Source organism: Arachis ipaensis, chromosome B08, assembly GCF_000816755.2.
Source record: "Arachis ipaensis cultivar K30076 chromosome B08, Araip1.1, whole genome shotgun sequence".
In the NCBI taxonomy this organism is placed as follows: Eukaryota; Viridiplantae; Streptophyta; class Magnoliopsida; order Fabales; family Fabaceae; genus Arachis; species Arachis ipaensis.
This window is the reverse complement of record NC_029792.2, coordinates 37442239-37453465: the sequence shown is the minus strand read 5'-3', so window position 1 is coordinate 37453465 and position 11227 is coordinate 37442239. Positions and strand designations below refer to the sequence as shown.

At 35.4% G+C, this 11227-nt stretch overlaps 2 long non-coding RNA genes across 2 annotated transcripts in view; one reads left to right on the top strand and one right to left on the bottom strand.

The window, feature by feature from the left end:
- Positions 3195 to 11227, top strand: part of LOC107614281 — an 11997-nt gene continuing 3964 nt past the window's right edge. Inside the window, exons 1-2 of the long non-coding RNA XR_001614362.2 lie at positions 3195 to 3205; positions 4143 to 4146. This is a non-coding gene — a long non-coding RNA (uncharacterized LOC107614281). The remainder of the gene's footprint in view (positions 3206 to 4142; positions 4147 to 11227) is intronic.
- The window catches only part of LOC110265866, a 5923-nt gene continuing 3957 nt past the window's right edge, over positions 9262 to 11227 (bottom strand). Inside the window, exon 2 of the long non-coding RNA XR_002352353.1 lies at positions 9262 to 9738. This is a non-coding gene — a long non-coding RNA (uncharacterized LOC110265866). The remainder of the gene's footprint in view (positions 9739 to 11227) is intronic.

The window sequence follows — 11227 nt, the reverse complement described above, 5'->3', positions numbered from 1 at the left end:
TTCCCAATTTAATTCATGAACTCTTCCATGTTACATATGATTTTCTTTGAATTTCATATAATTTGAGATATTTCAGACTTATGATTGCTCTCTTTAATATATTAATGCTCTGTGTTTATCCAAGTTATTTTCATTTAAGTAGACTTTCTTCCCTTTTGGCTTTGGTTAAATAATTGGAGACTCTTGAGTTATCAAACTCATTGTTGATTGAAAATTAGAATTCTTCAAGAATTAATTCGAGTTCCACTAACTCTAACTTTTCCTAAGGAAAGACTAGGACTTGAGGAATCAGAATTAATTCATCCACTTAACTTACCTTCATAGTTAGAGGTTAACAAAGTGGGAGGAAAATCCAATTCTCATCACAATTGATAAGGATAACCAGGATAGGACTTCCGGTTCTCATACCTTGCCAAGAGTTTATTTTACAGTTATTTATTTATTTTTATTGCTTGAAAATATTCCTGTGCGCATTGCCCAAACTCTAGAACCCCAATTTACAAACTCATAACCAATAATAAGAACATACCTCCCTGCAATTCCTTGAGATGACGACTCGAGGTTTGAATACTCGGTTATCAATTTCAAAGGGGTTTGTAACTTGTGACAACCAAAACGTTTGTATGAAAGGACTTTTGAAGGTTTAGAAACTATACTTGCAACAAGGATTTATCCGCAAAAAGTCCTCTCATTACTTATCCTATCTAGAAAGGTCACTCCACACTATTATAAATACACTAGAGCACCCAGGTATAACTCATACTCTGATTCTACTAAAAACCTGCTTAATACCCTTGCTAACTTAAGCATCGGAGTCCCTTGCAGGTACCACCACCCTCCGGTGACAAAGGATCAGCAGCATTGTTAGTCCAACAAGTTAGGCGCGACAGCTCTAGCCACTATCCACCAGCCGGACACGTCATCTCCGACTAGCAAAGAAGATCTCATCCGAGATCGACCTACAGTTTCAGGTAACCCTCGGAACACCCACCTTCCCTTCTCTCTCTTAATTTTTCAAACCTTGAAACGTATACCCTACTTTTCCTCTTCCCCATACACAATCACCTTTCCCTCTTCCCAAAACCCATCATAAATCCATCATTCAATTCCCACCAACCCCACCAACTTCAAATTCAAACGTTTCTCACCCAATTTCCCCCTCCCATAATCGAACCCTAACCCTCCCATTCCTATAAATACTCCTTCATTCATCCCATTATCCTCACACCTAAACACTCTCTCCTTCTTACCCTATACACTTTACACACTCTTCTCCCTCCTTCCTTCCCCCACTTGGACGAAGCCTTCATCTCCCTTTCCTTTATATTTTTCCTTATTCTTCTTCTATTTTCCTTTCTTTTTATTCATAGTTGCTCGAGGATGAGCAACCATCTTAAGTTTGGTGTTGCAAAAGCTTTGCTTTTTGACTTCTACCCTCTTCTATGGCACCAAAGGCTGGCAAAGCTTCAAGAAAGAGAAAGGGAAAGGCTCCCGCTTCCACTTTCGAACCTTGGGAATCATGGAGATTTCTCACCAAGGTGTACCACGATCACTTCTATGATGTGGTAAGGCACAAAAAGGTGATTTCCGAGGTCCCCTTCAAGCTCAAAAATTGGGAGTATCTGGAAATCCAACAAGAAATCTGGAGAAGGGATTGGAAAATTCTAACCAATCTTGTTTCAGAGGTCGGAACACTAATGGTGCAAGAATTTTTTACCAATGTTTGGGTCACCAAAAATCATGACACGAGTGTGAACCCACAGCTTAAGAACTGGCACACCATGGTGGGAGAGCAACTATTGGACATTAGCCCGGAAAGTGTGAGAGTGGCACTCCAATTGCCTCAAATGCTAGGAAACCCAAACTCCTACACTAGAAGGGTCAACTTTAACCAAAGACTGGATCAAGTCCTTGCGGACATCTGTGTGGAAGGAGCACAATGGAGGAGGGACGCACAAGGCAAATGCTACCAACTGGGTAGGCTTGACCTCAAGCCTGTGGCCCGAGGATGGTTGGAGTTTATCCAACGCTCCATCATCCTCACTAGTAATCGATCAGAGGTTACCATTGACCAAGAAATAATGATTCATTGCATTATGCTTGGAAATGAGGTGGAAGTACATGAGGTGATACCTCAAGAATTGTACAAGGTAGTTGAAAAGACCTCCGTCCAAGCAAGGTTAGAATTCCCACACCTCATATATCGCTTATGCAATTCAGCTGAAATTGGCATAGCTGGAGATACCCTCATAGAGATGGACAAGCCCATCACAAAGAGGAAGATTGAGCATGTGAGAAAGCAGGCGCACGGACCACAGCAAGAGCCAGTTCAACCACCTGCAAATAAGATCCCAGAAATGCCTTAGGGAATGCACTTCCCTCCCCAGAACTATTGGGATCAACTGAATGCATCTTTAGGAGAGCTGACCTCTTCTGTGGATCAGCTAAGGATTGAGCACCAAGATCAAGCTATTATCCTCCATGAGATAAGGGAAGATTAGAGGATAATGAGAGAGGAACAGCAGAGACAGGGCCGTGACATAGAGGAGATTAAACGCTCCATTGGGTTCTCCAGAGAGAGCAACAGCCACCATCACTGAGGTTGTTGAGTCGCTTTACATCCTTATTTGTTTTTGTTTTCATTGTACTTTAATTCACTGCCTGTTTTATAATCTAGTACATGATCATATCTAGTCTTTTGTTCTGTTCTATTTTGATTTTCTTATTTTGCTTTAGTTATAAGATATCCAATGTATCTCTCACCATGCTTAAAAGAAAATTTAAATGAAAAGGAATAGTGAGATATATAAGTTTCAAGTTTATCCTAAGTTATTCCAATTATTTTGATGTGGTGGCCTTGCATTTATCTTCTGAATGTATGTATTAACAATGCATAATTGATATTGATGTTAAGTGTGTTGGCTCTTGAAGAATAGTGAATTTAGAGAAGTATTATTGGTTCTCTGAAAAATCAACAAAATATTGGTTCTTGAAGCAAGAAAAAGCAACTAAAAGAAAAAGAAAAATAAAAAAAGAAAAATAAAAAGCTTAAAAGAAAAAGAAAAGAGCAAAGATCCAAGGCTTTGAGTATCAATGGTTAGGAGGGTCAAAAATTGGCCTAAAAAGCTCAATTGAGTTGATATCCCTAACTAAATGCTTGTGGTGTGATAGTGTCAAGCAAAGAGCTTGAGACTGAGCAGTTAAAGTCGTGATCCAAAAGCTAAAGAGTATGCTTAATAACTCTCAGCTCCACTGTCTGGGAATTTAAGCAAAGCTAAATTTGAATCCAAAGAGTTCTCCCAGTCAAGTGCCTGTGGCGTTTATGTATTCGGTGGTAATACGGGAAAACAAAACGCTTAGAGTCACGGCTAGGCTCAAACCCAAAAGAAAAAATTGTATTCAAGAATCAAGAAGAGCTAAAAGAAGAAAATCAATAATATCATCCGGATTCTAGTTCCAAGGGATGCCAATACTTTTGAGCTTCAAAGGAAAGTGAGATGCCAAAATTGTTCAGAAGCAAAGAGCTAATAGCCCCATTCAGTATTTGGAACTGAGTTTCATGGAAAACCCTGAGATGTATTGTATCTTTCTATTCTCTTTAGTCCTACTTTGTTTTTGGTTTCTTGAGGACAAGCAATAATTTAAGTTTGGTGTTCTTATGAGCGGATATTTTATACACTTTTTGGCACTATTTTCTCAGTGTTTTTAGTACATTTCGTTAAGTTTTATTATGTTTTAGTAGGTTTTAGTGCAAAAATTACATTTTGGATGCTATTTTGAGTTTTTGTGGTTTTTCTATGATTTTTGGTGATTTTTGGGTGAAAATGGCAAGTTTTGGCAAAGTCTGATTCAGAGGCCAAGAAAGGACAACAGATGCTATCAAATCCTGACCTCCATGCATTCAAACGAGCATTTTTGGAGCTACAGAAATCAAATTGACGCACTCTCAATAGTATTGGAAAGCTAACTTCTAAGCTTTCCAGAAATATATAATAGATTATACTTTGCTTTGGAAAGAACTGCCCAAAATGGGTGTTGAACGCCCAACTTACCCCCTTTCTGGCGTTCAACGCCCCAAAAGGACCTAAGTCAGCGTTGAATGCCCAAGACTGGCATTCAATGCCACCAGGGGAGCATCAAAGCTGCGTGGACACCCTCTAGTGGGCGTTCAATGCCCACTCCTCCAAGTTGGACACCAAGCTCAACCCAACCACTCACCAAGTGAGCCTTGAAGTGGATTTTCGCACCTTTAGCTTAGATTATTTCATTTTTGTAATTTCTAATTATTATTAATTTATTTTTAGGTCTAGTTATTAGTATAAATAGAAGGAAGATCACCTTTGTTAAAAACTTTTGATCTTCAGCTTCTCAGAACTATCTTTTTTGTAAATTATGAGCAGCTAAACCTGATAGGTTAAGGATAGGAGCTCTGCTCATTCCCATGGATTAATATAATTACTTTTGTACTTTAATATATGTTTGATTATATTTTATGGTGTATTTTTATTCTTCATCTTTATGAATCTGGGGTAAAACGACAGTATGACCCCTTATTCTACATGAGTTCTTTATGAGTCCTGACCCGGATAGTATTGAGCTACAGTTTGAGAGTACATCACAGGTTCCAACAAGTTACTTGAACTAATTGGGATATGTGTCTCATGAAATCTCGTTAGTTAGGGTAATTGAGGTTCTTGTGGCTCCAGAACAAGAACCATAGAGCATCATTCTCCGATCCGAAAGATCTGACATTGTCTGTGGCGTTTTGAGTAGGATCAACAGATATTGAATTATGTGAGCTTCACCTCGTCCAGATTGAATGATCAACGTCCTGGTATTTGGTTTGGACCACGGAGATTAATGACCATGACCCATGGCTTAATCACTTATAGCCTTGCCATTGAATGAATCACTCATCGTTAAAGTAGTCACTATGAAGTATTATTCCGGAAGAACGAGCATTTCCATTTTAAGGCTCTTTAAATTATCTTTAATTTGATATAAAATTCATTCAATCTCAAAAACCATAGCAAAAGATATGATCTATCAAAGTTCACCCAAAAGCTGGTTTTCACCATAGTTTACTAAGTTCCCAACACCTTAAAGTTCACAACCAAAACAATTAAAAGCCTATTCCATCTCACCATAAAATACTACCAAATTTTATACTTTACCTTTCCATCACATTTCAATAATTTCAACACCTATATCAACCAATTCCACCTCTTTGACCCAACAATTGCATAATTTACACATCAATATTCAATATTAACAACTTGCACCAAATCTCACTACTCGTAAGATTCATTTATCAAACCTCATCATAATCCTCATCTCAACACATCAAAACCATCACAAGCATTAACATCATCACACATTATCAAATCCAACAATCAATTCAACCCAACCTATCATATCGGTCACTAGCCTAAGTGTCCAAAAATATTATATATTACATAAAAAAAACCAAAACCATACCTTGGCCAATTTCCAATGTGCACAAAATCACCAATTGGTCACTCCAAGCTCAAACCAAGCCACCAATTCAACTCCAAATGCTCCCAAATATCACAATTTATCAAGCTATACACAATTAATTCATAAAATCAATACCTAGGGTTTCTATATGCACAATTCACAAGGGATAAGGCAACCTTACCTTTTTCGATAGTGTTTGGAGTACAAACCATCAATAGCCTGACCTTAGACACCACCTAAACAATTAAAAACACAAAATCTACTCAAAATCAAAGCTTAGATTTTCGAATTTTTGGAAAGAAAGGCTGAGAGGGAAATTGAGATTTCCTTATCTATTTCTTGAGTGGGTATTGTAGAGCTCTTCGTGGTGATTGCATGGCCGCAAACGGTGCAGTGATCAGAGCTCCGTAGCTCAAGTTATGAGCTTGGGAAGTTTGAGGTGAATAGTGTCAATGAAACCCTCACTCTCTTCTCATTTGAAGCAAGCTATGGTTATCTTGCAGGTCTTAGTCAGGCGGCAGGGACGGACATACAGGGGGGCGAGTGGAGGCCTCGACCCTCCCAATTTTTTTAAATAAATATTAATAGTAATAAGTTATTAAGTATGATTTAATTTTTTTTTAAATTTATTTAGTATTTAGTTTAATATAAATAAAAGTCCAGCCTAACCTAAATATTAATGATTTTTAATATCTAAAAAAGTAAGTAACAATATTAAAAAAATCTGACTAATATTTTTTAATTAAATAAAATTTTTCAAATCCCATAAAGTGGGTTTTTTTTCTTGTGAGCGTCTTTCTTGATTCATTTGGTATTAATTCTCTCTCTTTCAACTATTACAACAGAGAGATCTTTTTTAGCGATGAATATTGTGAAGAATAACTCATAAACAAAATGAAAAGTTAATTTCTTGCTAATTGTCTTTTAATTATATTGAAAAGAAAATTGCTGAAAAATTTGATACAGATTATATTATCAATAAATTTTATGATACGAAAAATCGACCACTTCGTTAATAAAAAGTACATAGATATTTTTTGTACTTTAAAATATGTTCTCTATCGATATATTTTTGTAATACATTTTACATTATATAATTTTTTTGTATAATTTTTTAATATTATACATGTTATTGACCCCTCCAGAATAATATTTCTGGATCCGTCCTTGGCTGTATCGTGACCTTGGTGCCCCGCAGCTATTGTCTCGTTACTTGTTTCTTATCAACTAAGTCGGATGTTCATTTTACTATGTATGAAATGGTTTTTTTTCATTTTAAAGTGGAGATTTATTTGGGTATATCATTGGTATTTTACTTGATTTATTTGATTCTACCTGCACATGCTCCGCGAGATGTTTATTTTACTATGTATGTGAATGCTTTTTTCACTAAGATGTGGATATTTATTTGGGTCATTTAGGTGAATGAAGACGAGGACGAAGTAGAGACGCATTGCGTCGTTACGGTGCGAATGTATGACAAGCGGCCTTCTTCCTCGGCAGAAATGTGCGTCGCATGGAAGCAGTAGGGCGGTGCAGCTGTGCGCAGCACAATGGGGGCAACGGACAGCCTTTTCGCTCATTGGGAACAGGGGCGAAGCTAGCGATGGCACTTTGCAGGTTTCAGGGGAGATGGAGATGCGACGGTAGGATATCAGAAAATTAATATTACTTTTTTTATTTGTTCTAAAACAAAAAAAAAATGAATTTCACGTTTTCGATTGGGCTATTTATTTATTAAAAATAAGAGGAAAAATTGATACTCTAGTTTTTGCTTTAGTAAAATTATTTCTTAATAATAAAATTGAAGATTTGATGTCACTCTTTTTTTTTTGTTTCCCACGGTATCTCCCAACCCGACAAGTCAAGGACTAATCCGTCGCGGTACTGAGCTCCATTTAAGGGTTTGCCGCTGGCCAATGGGTTGCTGCATACACAAGGCAGGATTCGAACCCCCGACACTTGCTTAAGCGGACTAGTGAGCTAACCACTAGACCAACCCAACTTGGTTACTTACATTCTCTTTTAAATCATAATTTACAAAAGAAAAAAAAAACATATAACAAATAGAGTAAAAGAAGAATGGTATAAAGATCTTTTGGTGGAGGTGGAGGTGGATGGTGTCGTGGCTGTTTGGATTATTTATAGAAGAATAATTGTTTTCTTTTTTTTTTTCTTTTAATATTTTTTGAAAAAGCTTAATATAGAGAGAACTTTTTTAAAAATGTTAACTTTTTACTTTATTATTTTACATGTTTTCTTAATATTCAAGCTTTGTTTTTTTATAATTTGTAAATGTCTCCACACACCGAGTTGAGACAATATATTACATCACCAACTTATAAAATTCATAATATAGCATAAAAGCCACTTAGTCAATCACTCAATCATGTGCTTATAATTATATGACTTTTGAAATATTAAGTGATTATATTAAATATTTTTTAATTACTTGACAATATTTAATTGGATGTCTTTTAGCAACAAACAAGCTCCACACATATGAAAGTCATATTTATTTTCCTCAAGCCACCAAACCTTTCTCGCAGCAATAGTAAAAAAACAAACAAGCGAACAAAAAGGAAAAGGAAAAAAGAATAACAAGAAGAAAAAAACTAATAAATATCGGAGGATGTTCCTATCAACTAATAAAAATAATATAATTTAATTGATTATATGTATTAAATTTTAATTTTTTAAAATTATTTAAAAAAATATATTTTTGACATCTTTATCTAAATGACTCCCAAAAAATTAGTGAGAGAAAAGATTTATAAAGGCAAAAAATACGAAAACCATGATAATGAAGCATAAAGCATGTGACTAAATGAATGAAGTCCACGTAAAAGCGACAAAATTAGTACTAATTAACATAAAAAGGCTTTTGCATCCTTGTTATTTGTTTTCCACTCCTTATAAATTGCGAGGGAATTTTTTCCATGCGTAATGGAGAGTCTTAATTTATTTTTTGTTATATTTTAAATTTCTAAATGAGTAAAAATTAAAAAATATATTTTTAAAAATATAAAAACTTAAAATGATTTTATTTATAAAATAATTAAAAAAATTAAAATTAAAATATTTTTTCTTTTACATTATTGCTGGACCCAGACAGATACGTGAGATTCAACTTTTCAAAGCTGGGACCCATGAAAGATACACAATAACCAGGGAGTTTCATCAAAACCATAAATTTGTCATACATGCAGCTAACTAGGGTCGGTGCCAGTGTCACAATGTTCACGGGCCCCATCCCTAAAGACATGTACACAGCATGACCGATAAATATATTAAGGTTTAACTTACCATGTGATCTTTAAGAACCTATGTTAAAAGTGGTGTTTTTTTCAGACAAATATACTAAACATGGAATACAAAATTAATTGACGATGAAAAGATGGAATTTACCACATTTAAGCTTTTCTTCTTCCCAATGTTTGGGATGGCCATTTCTCCAGCGGGAGTGGATATCTAAAATTTACCCGTTGAAGATCAGTCTGGTAAGCATTTTGTTGCAGGTGACAAGTACCGGATATCCGTATAATAAACGGAATGAAAACAAAGACAGAAGTACTCGTTGCATATGTATCGGTTTAATGTTCGTGAATATGAAATTATAAAAATAGTTTCATATATATATTATAAGTACTCGTTGCGTATGTATCGGTTTAATGTTCGTGAATATGAAATTATAAAAATAATCGTGAATATGAAATTATAAAAATAATTTCATATATATATTATAAGTACTCGTTGCGTATGTATCGGTTTAATGTCCGTAAATATGAAATTACAAAAATAATTATATATATATATATATTATGTCAAAATATTTCCATTCTCTCAAATTAGATCTCATCAGCCTCTCTTATTCAGTTACTTCACACACTCTCTCAAAATCTCACTAGTCTCTCCTTCCTCCTTTTCACTACCTCACCAGGTCCTCTTTGGTAGGCCCTTGCGTCGTTGTTGTTGCCGCGGCTCAATTTTTTTTATTGCTGCGTCACTCACTGCAGCTTCGTCATTGCCTCCACTTCCGTTCCGCGACGAGCCTCGTATCTGCAATGTCGACTTCAATTCTGCTCCAGCAACTAACGCCTATGCTCCACGATGGCAACGGCACTTTTGCTCCACGACGAAGCCTCAAATCCACAACCTCGACCACAACTGTGCTCCAGCAAGACTTTGCTCAACGATGCCTCTCTCCACGACGACTCTGCGCCACCTCTACTAACAACGACAACTCTTTTTCGTAGCGACCTTGCAATAAGTTGGATATTTTTGTTAATGGATGAAATTGATTTTAATATATATTTTGATTTTTAATTCATCTATAAAATTGTTATGAAATTAAATTTAGAGTTTGAATTTTGTTAATGTGAAATTAAACTTAGGTTTAGAGTTTAAATTTTATTACTTTGAAATTGAGATATTAGGTTATAATACTGAGTTTATTGTAAAATTGTAAATATTTGTTATAATACTGAATTTGTTATCATGCTAACTTTGTTATATTACTGACTTTATTATAACATTGAGTTTGTTGTGAATTTGTTACAATACTGTTTGATGCCAAATTAAAATAATATACATAATTATGAGTTATTGGTTTTGTATTATAATTTATAATTTTTTTATTTGTTATTTTTTTTAAGCCCGTACATATTTGTAGATATTGAAATATCCAACGAATATGAAATTTCTATTACCCGTCGTGATAGGAGATAGGGACAGAGAGTATTTCTGGAGTACATATTTCTGTTCCCATAAAAACTCGTTGCCAGCCCTAGGATGACATTAGTTTTGAAGAGAGTGCCATCCCTCCACAACATTCCACTCGAACTAAAGAAAACCTACGAGGTGTGTGTTTATGGGTGTTCATGTTTCTTTTGTTTTTGCCTTTTTGGTGTGAGGGGGATTATCGATATTAAGACAGTGTTGACGGTACCAGTGTAGTAATCCAGCTTACCCAGTCGAAAATATCTCATGATAAATCCCCATGCAACAGTGGACAGCATGTCTCACTTTCAAGTTTCAAACGGGGTCAACAATATACGGGCATACGGCTATCTATATCCACAATTATAGAAAGCATGTGTCCAGGCCTGAACTATAAATGAAATACATCGTACGGGATAAAGCATTCCATTTTTGGTAAAGACAGTATAAACCATTTAACAAGCATACTTAGCCGAAGAAAAGGAATGTCACACGATGAAAAATAAAATCCCACTACTGTCCTATTTCGATACAGGTTTTGTGGAGATTTATCCACCAAGCATGAAAAAGCGGTTTTCTTGGGAAAATTTTACAACCATGCTCCCTCAGTCCCTCTCACCAATAATAAGTAAGAATGACGTCAACATATAAATGAATAACAGAACAAGAGTGAGCTGGCAAAATTAAGAGGGGCTGCGGCTGCGGCTGCTTCCTTGGGAAAGATATGTGATTGACTTTTAGGAGAAACATGGTGAGAATTGTTAATTAATATATTTAATCCAAGCATCTGTCGCAGCACCAGTGCAGGACAGTTTTTTGCACAATAATCAAAGTCAGAAAGTTTCGCATACGACGGCCAAAAAGAAGGGTGGAAAAAATAGAGTTCCGCTCTCCTTTATTTAGTTTTCATCCGGATATACATGCATTATAATCTGGACTAAATTATGGAAAAAAAATTTAGAAAAGGTCAGGACCATCAGGTATTATATAATATTTTTTATAAAACATTTACATTTCTCTTGTATATATT